This window comes from Phyllobates terribilis, unplaced genomic scaffold, assembly GCF_046119375.1.
Source record: "Phyllobates terribilis strain yellow unplaced genomic scaffold, ASM4611937v1 Scaffold_4__5_contigs__length_816908805, whole genome shotgun sequence".
NCBI lineage: Eukaryota > Metazoa > Chordata > Amphibia > Anura > Dendrobatidae > Phyllobates > Phyllobates terribilis.
The window spans coordinates 447,533,555-447,553,525 of NW_027362764.1; the positions used below are offsets into that span (position 1 = coordinate 447,533,555).

Here is a 19,971-nt window from a genome sequence, read left to right on the forward strand (position 1 = left end):
ACTCATGGACATCACCAGACGCTGTGTTTCCTCCTTTTTGATGCTCTGCCAGGCCTTCACTGCAGTGGTTTTCAGTTGCTGTTTGTTTGTGGGCCTTTCTGTCTGAAGTTTAGTCTTTAAGAAGTGAAATGCATGCTCAATTGGGTTGAGATCAGGTGACTGACTTGGCCATTCAAGAATATTCCACTTCTTTGCTTTAATAAACTCCTGGGTTGCTTTGGCTTTATGTTTTGGGTCATTGTCCATCTGTAGTATGAAACGACAACCAATCAGTTTGGCTGCATTTGGCTGGATCTGAGGACACAGTATAGCTCTGAATACATCAGAATTCATTCGGCTGCTTCTGTCCTGTGTCACATCATCAATAAACACTAGTGACCCAGTGCCACTGGCAGCCATGCATGCCCAAGCCATCACACTGCCTCCGCCATGTTTTACAGATGATGTGGTATGCTTTGGATCATGAGCTGTACCACACCTTCGCCATACTTTTCACTTTTCATCATTCTGGTAGAGGTTGATCTTGGATTCATCTGTCCAAATAATGTTCTTTCAGAACTGTGCTGCCTTTTTTAGATGTTTTTTAGCAAAGTTCAGTCTAGCCTTTTTATTCTTGATGCTTATGAATGGCTTGCACTGTGCAGTGAACCCTCTGTATTTACTTTCATGCAGTCTTCTCTTTATGATAGATTTGGATATTGATACGCCTACCTCCTGGAGAGTGTTGTTCACTTGGTTGGCTGTTGTGAAGGGGTTTCTCTTCACCATGGAGATTATTCTGCGATCATCCACCACTGTTGGCTTCCGTGGGCGCCCAGGCCTTTTTGCGTTGATGAGGTCACCAGTGCTGGATTGCTCCGCTGATGTATTTTATATATATATTCAGTAGAAAGTGGCTGGATTGCTCCGCTAACATATTATATATATATATATATATATATATATATATATATATATATATATATATATATATATATATAGATATATAAATTCAGTATAAAGTGGCTGGATTGCTCCGCTGACGTATTTTGTGCGGGATTGATCTGCTGATGTAATTTATATATATATTCAGTAGAAAGTGGCTGGATTGCTCTGCTGATGTATTTTATATACAACCCCTGGCAAAAATTATGAAATCACCGAGCTCGGAGGATGTTCATTCAGTTGTTTAATGTTGTTGAAAAAAAGCAGATCACAGACATGGCACAAAAGTAAAGTCATATCAAATGGCAACTTTAGGGCTTTAAGAAACACTAAAAGAAATCAAGATAAAAAATGTCGTACTCAGTAAGGGTAATTTTTTTCAGACCAAACAGAGGGAAAAAATTATGGAATCACTCAATTCTGCGGAAAAAAATATGGAATCACCCTGTAAATCTTCATTTCCAAAACTAACACCTGTATCAAATTAGATCGGCTCATTAGTCTGCATCTAAAAAGGAGTGATCACACCTTGAAGAGCTGTTGCACCAAGTGGACTGATATGAATCATGGCTTCAACAGGAGAGATGTCAATTGAAACAAAGGAGAGGATTATCAAACTCTTAAAAGAAGGTAAATTATCAGGCAATGCTGCAGAAGATGTTGGTTGTTCACAGTCAGCTGTGTCTAAAATCTGGACCAAATACAAACAACATGGGAAGGTTGTTAAAGGCAAACATACTGGTAGACCAAGGAAGACATCAAATCGTCAAGACCGGAAACTTAAAGCAATATGTCTCCAAAACAGGAAATTCACAACAAAACAAATGAGGAACGAACGGGAGGAAACTGGAGTCAATGTCTGTGACCGAACTGTAAAAAAACACCTAAAGGAAATGGGATTCACATACAGAAAAGCTAAGCAAAATCCATCATTAACACCTAAACAGAAAAAACAAGGATACAATGGGCTAAGGAAAAGCAATCGTGGACTGTGGATGGCTGGATGAAAGTTATATTCAGTGATGAATCGAAAATCTGCATTGGGCAAGGTGATGATGCTGGAACTTTTGTTTGGTGCCGTTCCAATGAGATTTATAAAGATGACTGCATGAAGAGAACATGCAAATCTCCACAGTCATTGATGATATGGGGCTGCATGTTAGGTAAAGGCACTGGGAAGATGGCTGTCATTACATCTTCAAAAAATGCCCAAATTTACATTGATATTTTGGACAGTTTTCTTATCCCATCAATTGAAAGGATGTTTGGGGATGATGACATCATTTTTCAAGACGATAATGCATCCTGCCATAGAGCAAAACTGTGAAAACATTCCTTGAAAGAAGACACATAAGGTCAATGTCATGGCCTGCAAAGAGTCCGGATCTCAATCCAATTGAAAATCTTTGGTGGAAGTTGAAGAAAATGGTCCATGACAAGGCTGCAAAGCAGATCTGGCAACAGCAATCAGAGAAAGTTGGAGCCAGATTGATGAAGAATACTGTTTGTCACTCATTAAGTCCATGCCTCAGAGACTGCAAGCTGTTATTAAAGCCAGAGGTGGTGCAACAAAATACTAGCGATGTATTTGAGTGTTCTTTTGTGTGTTTGTTTTTCATGATTCCATATTTTTTTCCTCAGAATTGAGTGATTCTATATTTTTTTCCATCTGCTTGGTCTGAAAAAAATTACCCTTACTGATTACCACATTTTTTATCTTGATTTCTTTTATTGTTTCTTAAAGCCCTAAAGTTGCCATTTGAAATGACTTTAGTTTTGTGCCTTGTCTGTGATCTGCTTTTTTTCAACAACATTAAACAACTGAATGAACATCCTCCGAGCCCGGTGATTCCATAATTTTTTCAAGGGGTTGTATATATTCAGTAGAAAGTGGCTGGATTGCTCCGCTGATGTATTATATATACAGTACAGACCAAAAGTTTGGACACACCTTCTCATTTAAAGATTTTTCGGTATTTTCATGACTATGAAAATTGTACATTCACACTGAAGACATCAAAACCATGAATTAACACATGTGGAATTATATAGTTAACAAAAAAGTGTGAAACAACTGAAAATATGTCTTATATTCTAGGTTCTTCAAAGTAGACACCTTTTGCTTTGATGACTGATTTGCACACTCTTGGCATTCTCTTGATGAGCTTCAAGAGGTAGTCACTGGAAATGGTCTTCCAACAATCTTGAAGGAGTTCCCAGAGATGCTTAGCACTTGTTGACCCTTTTGCCTTCACTCTGCGGTCCAGCTCACCCCAAACCATCTCGATTGGGTTCAGGTCTGGTGACTGTGGAGGCCAGGTCATCTGGCGTAGCACTTCATCACTCTCTTCTTGGTCAAATAGCCCTTTCACAGCCAGGAGGTGTATTTAAGGTCATTGTCCTGTTGAAAAATAAATGATTGTCCAACTAAATGCAAACCGGATGGAATAGCATGCCGCTGCAAGATGCTGTGGTAGCCATGCTGGTTCAGTATGCCTTCAATTTTGAATAAATTCCCAACAGTGTCACCAGCAAAGCACCCCCACACCATCACACCTCCTCCTCCATGCTTCACGGTGGGAACCAGGCATGTAGAGTCCATCCATTCACCTTTTCTGCGTCGCACAAAGACACGGTGGTTGGAACCAAAGATCTCAAATTTGGACTTAAGATTGTATACATGCAGCACATAAGTGCATGTTTCACAATGGCCATGAATCAGAAAAACCTACAAGAAGCAAAATGAAAATAAACCCTGCTGTAAATAAATAAAAAGCATTCGGGATAGAACCTACTGCATGTATACCATCTTAAACCAAGGTCAAATTTTGTGCTTTTTCTTTGTATATTTTGCATTCTGTGCAAACCTGGGTGTGGCCTCCCTTCCTAGAGCTGGATAACACATTTAAAAGCTTCCCTTGGCTTGTGTTCCCACTTTGGGACTGGAGCCTCAGTCTGCCCTTATTCACACAGAGGTCAACTTTGACAATTAGTAAGGTTTTTAATATTAGACAGAGTAGGTTCTATCCCGAATGGGTTCACCTTGTCGCTGGTGGGATAGCTTTCATACTATTTTTGATCAAAAACAGTGTTACTATGAACACTATTTTATTTAAATGCACTTGGGTTCACCTTGTCGCTGGTGGGATAGCTTTCATACTATTTTTGATCAAAAACAGTGTTACTAAGAACCCTATTTTATTTAAATGCACTTACTTTTTATTTATTTACAGCAGGGTTTATTTTCATTTTGCTTCTTGTAGGTTTCATGGCCATTGTGAAACATGCACTTATGTGCTGCATGTGTACCATCTTAAACCAGGCTCGAATTTTGTGTGTTGAGACTCTAACTTGCACCATCTTGTGTATTTGCTGGGACTGTTCTAGATGTTTATTGTTTGTTTGATGGTTAACTGCTTTATCCTCACCGTGTTGTCTGAGTAGTATTACACCCATGGGAGACCCTGTGTCTCCACAGGCATATTTCAGCTCACCCCAAAGATTTTCAATGAGATTGAGGTCAGGACTCATTGCTGGCCATTTTAAAACAGTCATTTTTTTCTTTTTCAACCATTTCTGTGTACTTTTGTATGTGTGCTTTAGGTCATTGTCTTGCTGGAGGACCCATGATCTTGGACTCAAACCAAGTTTTCTTACACTGTGTATGACATTTCTCTCTAAAATCTCTTGCTAATTCTCTGATTTCATGATTCCTGTAATACGGTCAAGATCTCCAGTATCAGACACAGAAAAGAAACCCCACAGCATTATGGATCCTGCACCATACTTAGCTGTTGGTAAGGTGTTCTTTTCCTTATAAGCTTTATTGCACTGTGTGAAAACAAACTGTTGCTTTGCATTAGCAAAAAGCTAAGCTCTATTTTTGTTTTATCTGTCCACAGAACATTTTCCCAGAAGGACTGTGGTTTGTTAAGATACTATTTTGCAAAGATCAGTCGTTCCCTTTTATGTCTTTCCTTCAGCAATGGTTTCTTTCTTGGCCTTTTCCCATAATGCTCTGCTTGGTTTAGTGTGCGGCGTATGGTACTTGTTGAAACCATGACCCCAGACTGTTCCTAGTTGGCCTACAGGTCTTTGGATGTTTGACGTGGTGTTTTTTCCACCATCAGCACCAACCTTCGAAGGCATCTTTAGTCAAGTTTCCTCTTTCCCCAACATCCAGGGAGGTTCTTGATGGTTTCATGCTTGGAAAACTTCTTAATAACATTGCGCACTGCTGAAACTAGGATACCAAGGTCTTTTGAGATGGCCTTTGGAAGCTTTGGGTTTGCTAATAATAGCATTTCAGGGCCTACCATGCGGCTTTTTAAAACACTGAAGTCATCATTCATTGGATAATTCATGTCACATGGGCACCGACAATTAATTACAGGAGAAACTCTTTTGTGATTTACCACAGGTGAGTCAAAATGTGTTTCCATACTAAATGAATGATTGTTTTTGGTTTTAAATTGCTGTTTATCATTTGCTCTTTTGTATTTAATACGAGTGCTCTATACAAAAAAACTGTTTCACTTGATTCATTTTTTTCAGGAGATATTCTACATTATGTACTTAAACTTCATGTTCCATTCAAAATACACCTATACAGGGAGGGAACTCAGCTTTTGCTGAAGGAGGGGTTTGCTTCCAGAAACATACAATGAGGCAGTGTGAATGACTGCAGGAGGAACATTTATCAAATTGTTTAATGGGGCTAAAGGATCAAGAATACCAAGGCACTGATTATTCCAAAATAAAAACATTTCCAAAGTAGGACAAAAAAATATGTAAATAATAGAAATAAAGTATTCTAAGTCTGAAAGGCAACTCCATGATAACAAAACAACAAAATGATCAGTCATGAGATGGATTAGCTCCTCAGTAAATGTTGTGCAAGGAGACTTCAATGAATCTCCCAAAAGACTTGTGGAAGAGAGAGGATATCCTTGATGGGCCACATATCAGGGGACCTAAGCTTTACCTGAAGAGCTTGTTGAGTAGCAGTCATAGAATCATCTTGGCCCATTCTAGGAGTTTTTGAGTCAGAACAGCGGGGTTATTTGTCATGGTCAAAAAATGGTACGATCTGTTAATTCAGAAACAACAGCACATGGATGTGCCTCTTAAGTAGTGTTGAGCCACCCCCGTAGTGTTCGGGTTCGGTTCGGTTCGTCGAACACCGGGATGTTCAAGGAACTGTTCGTCGAACTGTTCGTCGAACACCTTAGAACACCATCGAACACCGATAAAACCAATGGCAGGCAAACAAAAACACATAGAAACACATAGAAAACACCTTCAAAGGTGTCCAAAAGCTGACAAACTGCTCAGAAGACGCTCTCTTTAAAAAAGCCGGCCGGCAATTCATCAGCGACATACACCGGTACCCGACAATTTAGACAAGAAGGAATAGAGCATCACACATAGATTAGATAGATAGAAACATGTCAGTCACACATATAAGAAGCACAGTGACAGTGTTGCTTACTGTACTTGTCATTTAGTGTAAAGCATTTATTTAAAAAAATAATAGTGTTTTCATGCACCGTCTCTTTAAGAAAGCCGGCCGGCAATTCAGCAGCGGTACCCGACAATTTAGAACAGAAAGAATAGAGCTTCACACATAGATTAGATAGATAGAAACATGTCAGTCACATATATAAGAAGTACAGTGACAGTGTTGCTTACTGTACTTGTCATTTAGTGTTAAAATAAAGGATTTATTAAAAAAAAAATTGGCGTGGGGTTCCCCCTAATTTTAGTCTCTAGCGGAGGTTAAGCAGATGGCTGGGGCAGATGTTTGAAGCCTGGGAAGGGGGTAAGACTCATGGAGCTTCCCAGGCTACTAATATCAGCCCCCAGCTGAATACCTAGCCTTTACTAGCTATATAAATGGGGGACCCCCCCAAAAAAATGACGTGGGGTCCCCCCTTTTTTAATAGCTAGCAAAGGCTAGGCAGACAGCTGGGGGCTGATATTAATAGCCCAGGAAGGGTACCATGAATATTGGCCCCCTCCCAGGCTAGAAACACCAGCCGTCAGCCGCCCCAGAAATGGCGCATCCATAGGATGCGCCAATTCTGGCACTTAGCCTCTCTCTTCCACGCTGCCCTGTAGCGGTGGAAGGGGGTAATAGGGCTGGGGTTGATGTCAGCTTATAATGCCACCTGACATCAAGCCCAGGTTAGTAATGGAGAGGCGTCTATAAGACACCCCCATTACTAACCACATAGTCAAAGTTAAAAAAAAACACAAACACCCAGAATAAAGTCCTTTAATTGAAATAAACACACAATTCTTTATTGTTCTAAATTAAACCATACTTACCATCACGCCCATTCCAGCTGAAGCCAACGATCTCCTGCAATAAAAGAAAAATAATAAAGCAACCTCATCCTTACCTTCCCATGGTTCCCACGATGGCTCCAGCTCTGCTACATCGAGATGACAGGCTGGACCGCAGCAGAAAGCTGCCATCCAGCCTGTCATCCCGCAGACACTGAGAAGCGCAGGCATGCTTGCGCTCCTCAGTGTCTCTCTGTGATGGCATAAAGATGAGCCGAGGTCATGTCCAATGAACTCAGCTCACCTCATGCACGTCACTGACAGCGTGGGAAAATTCTCCTGCACTCAGCGCTTCAGTGTGAGAATTCTCCCACGCTGTCAGTGACGTGCATGAGGTGAGCTCATGTCCAATGAAGTCAGCTCACCTCATGTACGTCACTGACAGCGTGGGAGAATTCTCACGCTGAAGCGCTGAATGCAGGAGAATTTTCCCACGCTGTCAGTGACGTGCATGAGGCTGATATTTAAATTTGGCACACAAATCGGTGATTGGTCGCGGGCAGCGTCCACGACCAATCAGCACGGTAGTGTTTAACTTTGGCGGCAAGATCAGTGATTGGTCGCGCGCCAAGACCGCGACCAATCACCGATTTGGGCGCCACATTTAAATATCGGCCGCGACCAATCAGCACAGCGTTGTTTAAATGTGGATCCAAGATCGGTGATTGGTCGCGGTCTATATTTAAATTTGGCGCACAAATCTGTGATTGGTCGCGGGCAGCGTCCGCGACAAATCAGCACAGTAGTGTTTAACTTTGGCGGCAAGATCAGTGATTAGTCGCGGTCAAAACGGCGACCAATCACCGATTTGTGCGGCACATTTAAATAGCGGCCGCGACCAATTGGATGTCAGCGCCGCTCCCCGGTCCTCCCTTCACATCCTAGCCGCTGATGTCCCCACAGTATCCACATGGTGTTACAAAGGTCCGGACATTTGTGTTAAAAATCGCTGATTGGTCGCTGGCGCTGCCCGCGACCAATCAGCGATTTGGGCGCCAAATTTAAATATCCTCCGCGACCAATCACCCATCTTGGCTCCACATTTAAACACCGCTGTACTGATTGGTCGCGGACGCTATTTAAATGTGGCACAGCACAGCGGTGTTTAAATGTGGAGCCAAGATTGGTGATTGGTTGAGGCCGATATTTAAATTTGGCGCCCAAATCGGTGATTGGTCGCGGGCAGCGCCAGCGACCAATCAGCGATTTTTAACACAAATGTCCAGATCTTTGTAACACCATGCGGATACTGTGGGGACATCAGCGGCTATTGTGTCAAGGGAGGACCGGGGAGCGGCGCTGCACGTCGAGATACTTCTGCTGCGAGCAGTCGCTCATCTCCCGGCTTCTCGCAACGGAAGTATTCGACCAGGCAGCGGCGCTCCCCGGTCCTCAACAATACGATTAGCTGATTGGTCGCGCTCTCCGCACGCGACCAATCAGTGATCTTGGCGCTAAAGTTAAACACCGCTCTGCTGATTGGTCGCGGACGCTGCCCGCGACCAATCACCGATTTGGGCGCCACATTTAAATAGCGGCCGCGACCAATCAGCGAGCTTGGCGCCAAATTTAAACAACGCTCTGCTGATTGGACGCGGACGCCAGCCGCGACCAATCAGCGAGATTGGCGCCAAATTTAAACCCCGCTCTGCTGATTGATCGCGGTCGCCGTCCGCGACCAATCAGTAGTATTGGCGCCAAATTTAAACCCTGCTCAGCTGATTGGTCACGGTTGCCGGCCGCGACCAATCAGCAGTATTGGCGCCAAATTTAAACCCCGCTCTGCTGATTGGTCACAGTTGCCTTCCGCGACCAATCAGCGATTTTGACGCCAAATTTAAACACCGCTCTGCTGATTGGTCGCGGCCGGCGATTGCGACCAATCAGCATTATTGGCGCCAAATTTAAACCCCGCTCTGCTGATTGGTCGCGATGGTGACCAATCACCATTATTGGCGCCAAATTTAAACACCGCTTTGCTGATTGGTCGCGACCACAACCTATCAGCATTATTGGTGCAAAATTTAAACCCTGCTCGGCTGATTAGTCGCGACCGCCGGCCGTGACCAATCAGTGATATAGTTGCCAAATTTCAACACCGCTTTGCTGATTGGTCGCGGTTGCTGGCTGCGACCAGTCAGCGATTTTGGCGCCAAATTTAAACACCGCTCTGCTGATTGCACCGGGTCTGCCGCATACATATTCTAGAATACCCGATGCGTTAGAATCGGGCCACCATCTAGGTTCAAGAAATAATTTAAAAAAAAATTGACGTGGGGCTTCGCACTATATTTGTGTCCAGCCAGGTACAGCAGGCAGGAACGGGCTGCCCCCAACCACCAGCTGCCTATTTGTACCTGGCCGGACACAACAATATAGGGAAGCCCTTTTTTTCTTAATTATTTCATGAATTTCATGAAATAATTAAAAAAAAAAATACGTGGGGCTTCGCCCTATTTCTGTGTCCAGCCAGGTACAACTAGGCAGTCCGCAGCCACCCCGGAAAATGGCGCATTCATAGAAGCGCCATCTTCTGGCGCTGTACCCAACTCATCCAGGGCCCTGGTGCGGTGGCTCACTGGGTAATAAAGGGGTTAGGGCCAGCTTGGCATTATCAGCTGGCAGTAAGCCCGAAATTCATGGGGTCACGCCAATATTAGACATGACCACTATGCCGTCACAGCGAGACACTGAGGAGCGCAAGCATGCCTGCGCTTCTCAGTGTCTGCGGGATGACAGGCTGGATGGCAGCTTTCTACTGTGGTCCAGCCTGTCATCTCGATGTAGCAGAGCTGGAGCCATCGTGGGAACCATGGGAAGGTAAGGATGAGGTTGCTTTATTATTTTTCTTTTATTGCAGGAGATCGTTGGCTTCAGCTGGAATGGGCGTGATGGTAAGTATGGTTTAATTTAGAACAATAAAGGATTGTGTCTTTATTTCAATTAAAGGACTTTATTCTGGGTGTTTGTGTTTTCTTTTAACTTTGACTATGGGGTTAGTAATGGGGGTGTCTTATAGACGCCTCTCCATTACTAACCTGGGTTTGATGTCAGGTGGCATTATAAGCTGACATCAACCCCAGCCCTATTACCCCACTGCCACCGCTACAGGGCAGTGGGAAGAGCGAGGCTAAGTGCCAGAATAGGCGCATCCTATGGATGCGCCATTTCTGGGGCGGCTGACGGCTGGTGTTTTTAGCCTGGGAGGGGGCCAATATTCATGGCACCCTTCCTGGGCTATTAATATCAGCCCCCAGCTGTCTGCCTAGCCTTTGCTAGCTATTAAAATAGGGGGGACCCCACGTCATTTTTTTTGGGGGGGTCCCCCATTTTAATAGCTAGTAAAGGCTAAGTATTCCGCTGGGGGCTGATATTAGTAGCCTGGGAAGCTCCGTGGGTATTACCCCCTTCCCAGGCTTCAAACATCTGCCCCAGCCGTCTGCTTAACCTCTGCTAGAGCCTAAAATTACGGGGAACCCCACGCCAATTTTTTTTTAAATAAATCCTTTATTTTAACACTAAATGACAAGTACAGTAATCAACACTATCACTGTACTTCTTATATATGTGACTGACATGTTTCTATCTATCTAATCTATGTGTGATGCTCTATTCCTTCTATTCTAAATTGTCGGGTACAGATGCTGAATTGCCGGCCGGCTTTTTTAAAGAGACAGTGCATGAAAACACTATTATTTTTTTTAATAAATCCTTTACACTAAATGACAAGTACAGTAAGCAACACTGTCACTGTACTTCATATATATGTGACTGACATGTTTCTATCTATCTAATCTATGTGTGATTCTCTATTCTTTCTATTCCAAATTGTCGGGTACCGCTGCTGAATTGCCGGCCGGCTTTTTTAAAGAGACGGTGCATGAAAACACTATTATTTTTTTTGATAAATCCTTTACACTAAATGACAAGTACAGTAAGCAACACTGTCACTGTATTTCATATATATTTGGCTGACATGTTTCTATCTATCTAATCTATGTGTGAAGCTCTATTCTTTCGGTTCTAAATTGTGGGGTACGGGTGTATGCCGCTGCTGAATTGCCGGCTTTTCATGTTTCACTGTGAGCACTGTTCCCATCGATTTGGGCAATCACTGTAATGCCACAACCACCATGGCTGTGGCATTACAGTGAGTGACAGACAATCCCTGCATGATTGGTGCTCTAAATAGCGCCAGACATGCAGGACACGCTTTTGGTGCACGAACAGTTATCGAACATAACCTCGAACAGCCGAATTTTTTGCAAATCGTTCGGGTTCGTCGAACAACTCGAACACCGCCCAAAACAGCTCGAATTTGAGATTGGCGAACAGTTCTAGTCGAACACCGCTCATCTCTACTCTTAAGTGAGGAGGGGTGAAAATTAAGTTAAATGGAGAACCTCCCTGCTCACTGGGAAGTAAGGTATCAAGTAAAGTGTCTGCAGAAGAAAGAATAGAAATGTTAGCACAGGTTTTGCGCACTAAGGGTCACATTTGAGGCAAGTAAGATTTTTTAGGATGTATATAGAAAAAGTGAGTGGGAATTTGTCAGCTGCATCTGCTCACATCACCTTCTTGGCACATCCACCCTCTAGGAGTATTGCATTTTAAAATATTTTTAGTATCTCAATCATTTCTTAGTCAAAGTTTTTTGAGCAACTCCACAGAATAGTGCTGAACTCTACAAAGACCTGCCAAATTGAAGTAATGGAAACCGCAGAAAATAAACAATGTAGTCAAATCTTAATACTTTCATCTTCTCATTCAGTTTTTATTCCTACGCTTCATATTTGCTGATTTATCTTTTAAGCTTCCATTACTGCCATTTTAAGTTTATCAAGTTACATATTCATCCCTAATGGATTTCTTAGCCTTAGCTATTTATTATATTGTCCACTGTTGTTTTATTACAAAAAATGTAACAAAAAGAAAACAGAGATCAGATAAAGTCAGAAATAATATAATTTTTTTTCCTTATATTATGGTCAAAAGACAAAGGATTGGATGACTAATGAAAAAATAATTGTGGATGATAGCATCTGCCTCTGCTTAATCAATGTCAAGATAAAAACAGATGCCTCTCATGTTTTGTACATCCATCATACATGATTAGCATTTGAATAATTTAACAAAATTTGGACTACCCAACATTAATGTCACTGCCCTATGACAATACTCTATCTAAAAGAATAATTTTCTTAAAATTCCTTCCTTTGATTTTACCAGATATGTTCAGCAGCCATACATATTTAATGTACATTTTTCGGCGAGTGTATTTTACGTTCAGGTTCTACAGCAGGATATATATTATTAAGTAAGTGTTGTATTGAAATATTTTAATGAATATAATTTTTTGAAGAATTTAATTTGACATTTAATGATTATATAGTCAAATGGATTTCTTGTTCTCTAATGAGCTGGGAAAAATGATTTCTTGTTCTTGATGAATATAGAATCCCTTTCTTCACATCTATAGTTTACTTTGTTACTGTTATTAGTCACTGTGTCCTTGAGTAATTGCAATTGTAATCTTTTTAAGTCCTGCACATTGAAAAAAACATTTCAGCGTTTGATACAGTAGAAAGAGAAGCAGCAATTTATCATAAAGCTACTGTTAATACAAAACTAAAAAATAAACAGGTATAGTTTCACCATCTTTACAATTACAAACATTTAGTATAGATTTTGTAAATATTCTGTCACTGAACCTTAGGTCTACTTGCATCCTGATAAATTATGCATGCAGTACTCAAAAAAAAGTACACTTATTGCCTTAGGAGTGCAATACAATATCCAGAAAATATTATATTGGCGTTCTATACATTTTTCAGGTCCAAAAAGCAATTAGTATCATTCTGGATGTGATCATTTGCCCAGATATCCACACTGATTTGTTAAATGGTGCATGCAGAGACACCAGAATACCATACAGATCACACAGTGCATGGCTATATAGAGCCTACATTACCCATATACTTATTACCAACAATACATGGATAGTGGCATACATTAATGACAAGAATAGTGCCTACCATATTTATGCTCACCCTCACGTTAAATTCATTTATGTCAACGACTTCCATTTCTCATTAAACAAATTCAATACAATATAACAACTTGCAATCAAAACTCGTGATAAGCTTCAATTCTGATCATAACCACCTGGTGGCCACACATAGACATATAAAGTATAGGCATCTTGTGACAGATTGTCATGAAATCATATTTTTTTTACTTCTTGCATTAAACACCCTCGCATATGTCAAGCTAAGAGCAAATTTATGGAAATGTTTGTACAAAACCCAAAAGTATGGTATGTTGCACAAATAAATCCTTAAAATTAGGGCAGTTAAACGCTGACGCACTGTCAACAATGATCCCATACCAAGCAGAAGACATTTTCAGATCTAGTTTTGCTCTACATATTACTGCATGGACCATGAACTCTTCCACCCTGTGCAAGAACACTGATCTTGCCTTCTTCTGGAAGTATCTGATAATACCTGTACTTTCTCATTGATAGTCATTGGGATATTACAGGTTACCTTTTTAGATAAAGCCCTCTCAAATTTCTAAGGGTAATTATAGAGAGCGATATAATTTGTTTGGGTAGAAACAGATGACATCTGAAGGTCGTTAGCAGTTCATATATCCATGGTGCTCATTTATCAAGATCTGTTATGAGATAAGTATTGGTAATCTTATGGCTACTATGGAATTTGCAATATATAACTGAATTTAAGTGAAAAAAAAAGCAAAGTGTGCATGCAATTTCATTAAAGTTAATATTCCAAAAAAGAATGAAAGCTAAGGCATGAAACAACCAGTCACATAAATATAAAAGATTTCCCCGGCTTAACATCTACACACACTCTTAAGGATATCGGCAATATGGATAAAGTCAGCATTAGCCGGGTAATCGTAGCTTATACAGATATACTTGCGTGACAACAATTCTGCAGCAAAGGAGATTTTCAGGATGGTTATCTACAACTTGTATACAGATTAAAGTTGGGTTAGAGCAGAAGAATGACAATCAGTTTATGTCCACAGTCTAACTTCTCATAGATATTTCTTGAAAATGTTTTTCTGAAAAATTCTTAAAATCGTGAAAGCGTACACAGCTTTTCTGAATAATGGCAAACCAAATGGTTAGAAAACATGTGCTTTGTACAGTTATTCACACATAACCTTGAGTAGGATGCATTTTTCCAAATAAAGAGCTTTTTTATAATTGTATTAAATATCTCCCTGACCTTGATTTAACTATTGTGCTTGGAAAAGTGCTATCATAGTTCAAGAAAATAAAGGAAATTCTGCCAGAATTCGACTCACGATCATATTATTTCATTGTTAATCATCAAGAGAAAGCTGATCCCTATGGAATAACATTTCTTCTTTGGATTTTTCTATGACTGTGTACTTAGTCAGATTTTTAACCCTATGCTGACTCATACATTACGTGCCAATATAATTCAATGCTTAGCATATCAGGGCTTAATTTGGAAGAGATAACCAATTGAAGCTTGTGAAGAGTGAGAACTTTATATTGCAGTAGTTATACCTGTAGTGGTAAGTAAAACAGTTTGGATAATATATATGTGTACACATATATATGTATATATGTATGTGTATATATATATATATATATATATATATATATATATATATTTATATAGATATACATGTATATCTATAGACATATATATATAGATATATATATATACATATATATATAGATATATATATATCTATAGATAGATATATATATCATTTGGATCCTGTCCTATTACACTACATCTTTTTGGCTCAGGATACTGAAGCAAACTGGTAGATGATACCATAAAAGAATGAAAAGCGATTTTCAAAGTATCCATATACATTTACGTAAAATGAGTTGATGCACTACTAGATTTTGCACAACTTGCCCATATATATATAGTGAAACATTTCCTTCCAGTCTCAGTAAATATTGATTTCTTTACAACTGTTATTCATCATTTCATTTTCAGGGCCTTCAAGGTAACAAGAAATATGCAATTACACCCATTCTCTTATATATTGCTGGCAAGACAAAACAATTTATCACGTAATTGCTGAATCATTTCATTTTTTTTTTAATGCCAGTTTCTAAGTTTTTTGCTTCGTCGCGGGTTTAGTGTTGATTAATATCTAAGGAAGATCAAAGCACTAATAAGTTTTCACCCTGGAATAGACCTACTTTGCCTTGCTTCTACCAGTCCCCAGTTATTCACTCTCTGACACATGACAATGTTAATATTATGCTCAACTAAATGTGTCCCTAAATACAGTGTTTGTTACATTGTATTGATTCTTCTGAACAGAGTTTAAGGTTTAAATAAGAATTATTCCATAGTCTTTCATCTAAGGTGAATGCATGATAATATATAAAAAATAAAACATATATATATATATATATATATACACACATATATATATGTATATGTATTTTTTTTAATTTGCAGGGCAATAGAAATATAGAATTCTTTTATAGAAGCAAACAGTCATTACTTACAGAAAATAGATGCTGCATTCAAGCATATATGTGTAGTAAAGCACAACTAGCAGTGTGTCAGGCACTTACCTTAGTTCAATGGAAGCATTCAGCACATCAATCTATGTCCGGCAGGTCGCTGTCATTACATTCTCCTCTGTGCTGTACAGTAACTTCTCTGCTAAATCTTCTCTTATCTACTAGGCTTCTTCCAGTATTATTCTAACTCTGACAAGAGAGAGAGAGATTGCAGTCAAATAGACTGATTGGCTTCCTGGAGATTAATAAACAAGGCTAGGATATGAAGAGATTGTGCTGCTGATAGAAAAGCAGTATTCAGCATGGAGGGTTATACAGTGGCTGGGGAAGGAGGAGAAATAGCATGAGGGGATTCTTGGCTGCACACAGAATGATTTGCAAATGAATAGGGTGGGTTGGAACACAGAGGAGGGGTTTCTTAAAGACTACTTTGTAACAGACTGGATCTAGCCACAGTTAATCAGCCCCATCTAATCTGCTTTCAGCTACAATGTAGCAGGGTAAAAAAAAAAAAAATCTCGAACTACTTCATCGCCAGAAAAATAACATTCCAGCTTCATGCTGTAGGAACTACACACATGCATTTACATAATGAGACCTTAGCACGCCGCTTCTGCTATCAATTGGGACTGGCTTGCTCAATTTAAAATCATTTAGACCTTAGATGACTGCTCTGCCAAAGCTGTTTTTTTTTAGACTTGTTGGCAGAGATTAAACATTCCATCTGTTTAAAAAGAGAAGAGATACAAACCCAGTATTAAATATGCTAATTAAACTGCAATCAGCAAATTATAATTTTGAGCAGTATTTAAGATGTGCTGATCTGTAGTTAACTGTCTCATCTTCAACCTGGAATGATTTTTTTTTAGACTTTTCTTCAAAATAAATTAGCATGTCAATCAGATGTGACTAATCCATAGGTTATTCACATTAATAGCTCATTTGAAAGCTAAGACTTAGGCAAACATTAATATAAATAATGATCCTACCGTGTAGTAAATATAAGGTCAGCACATGAGATTATGTAAAACAGCATGGGCAAAAGTGAGTCTTATATTTACCATTAATTAAATTTTATTCAACAAAAATATACTACTTTATTGTGTGCTATTATTTTATATTAGAAAGCTGTTCTATATGTGGCATAGTTGATATACAGTGGTGCTGTAGTTTGTCAAGCCTTTAGAATTCTCCATATTTCTGCATAAACTTGACATAAAACTACATCAGATTTTCGCATAAGTGCTAAAAGCACAAAAGTTAAAGAAAGCCAAATCAAACAATTGGTTCAAAAATATTAGTCTTTGTCATGTTTTAAATGAGAAAAATAAATGTTTCCAGTATTTGTAATTGTTAATTAGTCCTGGACATCGGCTTAAAGAAATTTTACCTCATTCCTATCTACAAAATAACTTAAAACCTGTTATGTAGGTGGGTTTTCTCCCCTGAACTTCAGTGCCTTCCACAACATTTATATAGGATTACGGTCAGGTCAATCCAAAAGTTTAGCGTTATTCTTCTTTAACCAATCTTTTGTAGACCAACTTCTGTGCTTGGGGGTCATTGTTTTGCTGCATTGTCCATGTTCTATTGAGATTCAGCTCATAAACAAATGTCTTGATATTTTCCTTTAGAATTTGGTAGTATAATTCAAAATTACTTGTTCTATCAATGATGGCAAGGTGTCCTTACCCTGAACTAGCAAAACAAGACCAAGACATGACACCACCTCCACCAAGTTTCACTTGTGAAGTTTTTATGCTATAGTGCAGCATTTTTATTTCTCAAAATATAATATTTCTCATTTAAACCAGAAAGTCCTATTTTACCTGATTCATTCACAAAATATTGTTTTAATAGCATTTTGGCTATTACCTGTGATCATTGCAAACTGCCTATGGGCAGCAATGTTCTTTTTGGGGAGCAATAGCTTTCTCCTTTCAGTCTAGCCATGCACAACATAGTTGTTTAGTATTCTTCTGATAGTGGTCTCAGGAACATTTAAGAGGTTGTCCACAACTTGGACAACCTCTTCCCAATCTGAATGTTTGCCCCCAGTAAAATAATAACACTTACACTCGCTTCTTGTTCCTGGCGCCGTTCCAATGGTGTCAGCACTGGCTCACCTAGGGGTTGCATAATGTAACATTATCTCTGTGACCAATAAGTGATGGCTTAACTCTCTCTGCCTTCAAACATATCACATACAGTACTGTCTGTACTGTACATTCGGAAGAAGTGAGAGAGCAACAGCTATCACTTCCTCCAGATGTATGTATTTTTGTCTGAAAGAAGGGAGATTTAAACGACTGCTGATTGGCCACTGAAATTGCGTGACGTAGCAATGTAATGCAAGCCCTTGCAGAGTCAGTGCTGACATATTGTAAAGGGGTTGTCTGAGTGGTGGACAACCCCTTTAATATAAGCTAATATGAGAGAGACCTTTATTTGCTTAGAGATCTTTTAGTTGATTAGGATCCTTTGTGACCTCAAAGACTATTATACAGCTTGGTTTTTCAGTGATCTTTGCTGATTGACCAATCCTAAGGACAGTAATAGTAGACTTGAGTATCCACTATTTGAACAAAATCTGTCTGACTGTGGATTGGTGTGGTGCAAACTAAAGATGAGCAAATTTTGTAAAATTCTAATCCGCCAGATTTGCAGAATTGTACACAAAATTTTAATCGCAGCAAATAAAGTTGCTGCGAATCACATAACTAAAAACCATTTAATTACTTGGAAAATATGTGTATAAAACTCAGAACTCCCCTAAGAGTATATTGAACCCATATTGGTCTCTGTAATGTAAACACAGTCCTTTTAATGTCTAAGTGACATCAACCTGCTTTGATAGATTAAAACAGGTGGCAAGCGGTAGTAACCAACAGCTTATTTAACCATAGACATCAGTTTCAAGCTATATAGGCTACTTATATTGTATGTAAGGTCAAAAAGTTACTCCTGTTGGGGGCATAGGCCTGCCCTACTGTTGTTTATAAATAGTTGATACAAACAGAAGAAGTCATGGTATCTTCACTTGGATGCAAAAATTATCCCTGTGTCAGGAGGAGAATCAAGGGAAGTATATAAAGAGCTTACCATTGCCACCTTTCTAAACAAAACAGCACTTCCTTTTTCACAAGCTATCCAAAATTATCTCATTGATTAGAGAGAAAAGCAATTGTAGTTTTGAATATGAAGAAGTTATTGTTTCTTAACCAGGATTGAAAAATAATCCCTTTTATGAGTCCTCAACTAGTTTGCTAATCACAAAATAATTGGGCAATTATGATGACTTATAATCAACACATCAAATTAATAAACTTTTTTTAAGGATAAAAAAACAGGAGTACTGTTTTCAAAGTTAAGAACCTATGGCTTGTTGTCACCGAGCCTTTCCAATAATAAGCCCTATTTTGGAAGCTGTTTCATGGTTGTGAACCTTAAAGAGAGTATATTCATAGCATCATTTATACTGTCCAGCACTATGAAACACAGTCGCCAGGCAGGAGATGTGCTTCTGGCATGGTTGTGCAGTGGCTGCGGCAGAAGCAACACTTTAGTGAGTTAGGACATAGCAGGCAAAAAGATGTGTAGCAGTTTACGGCCAACAACAGCAGCCTTCACAATGGGAGTACTACTGTAAAGATGATGTGAAGGACAAGGAGCAGATGCCTGACTGAGTGTGGTTCATTGGCACACATCAGCAGAATGGTAGAAAAGACATTTAATGGACAGTCTGGCAGGCAGAAAGATAGTATGACCAATTCATTCATTGGCATCAGCCATAGTTGCATGAAAGTCTGCACTGATCTATGCCTGATTGATTTTAACAAAAGTTACATTTCCTAAACTTGTGTCAGATAACCTGGTTTGCTTTGCTGTGACAAAACCACCGGCTGTACTGAATACCCTCTCTGACATGACACTGGAGACTGGACAACACAGAAGACTCCTAGCAAATTAGGTCAGTTCTTGCCACTAGTCCAGGGTGTTTACCCAGAAATCCATGAGATCAGGGCTCAGGGTATCTGCCTGAGAAAGGATACAGTCTATTTATGTCTAAACCTGGCTGATCTGGCAGTGCAATTGTGTTCACTGAGGTCTACCAGGTTGTCTCTGCTACTTAATGGAACCCC

The 19,971-nt window shown here is 39.7% G+C and overlaps 1 protein-coding gene across 2 annotated transcripts in view; it reads right to left on the bottom strand.

Annotated features, from left to right (window-relative positions):
* The window catches only part of LOC141265486 (cadherin-9-like), a 567,900-nt gene extending 551,564 nt beyond the window's left edge, over nt 1–16,336 (bottom strand). Inside the window, exon 1 of one of the 2 annotated variants that reach the window (XR_012320104.1) lies at nt 15,881–16,329. The gene's annotated coding sequence lies outside the window, so the exon portion shown is untranslated. Of the gene's footprint in view, nt 1–15,880 lie in introns of both variants that reach the window. The other variant, XM_073678637.1, reaches the window with a different exon arrangement.
* Between the last annotated feature and the right edge of the window lie 3,635 nt (nt 16,337–19,971).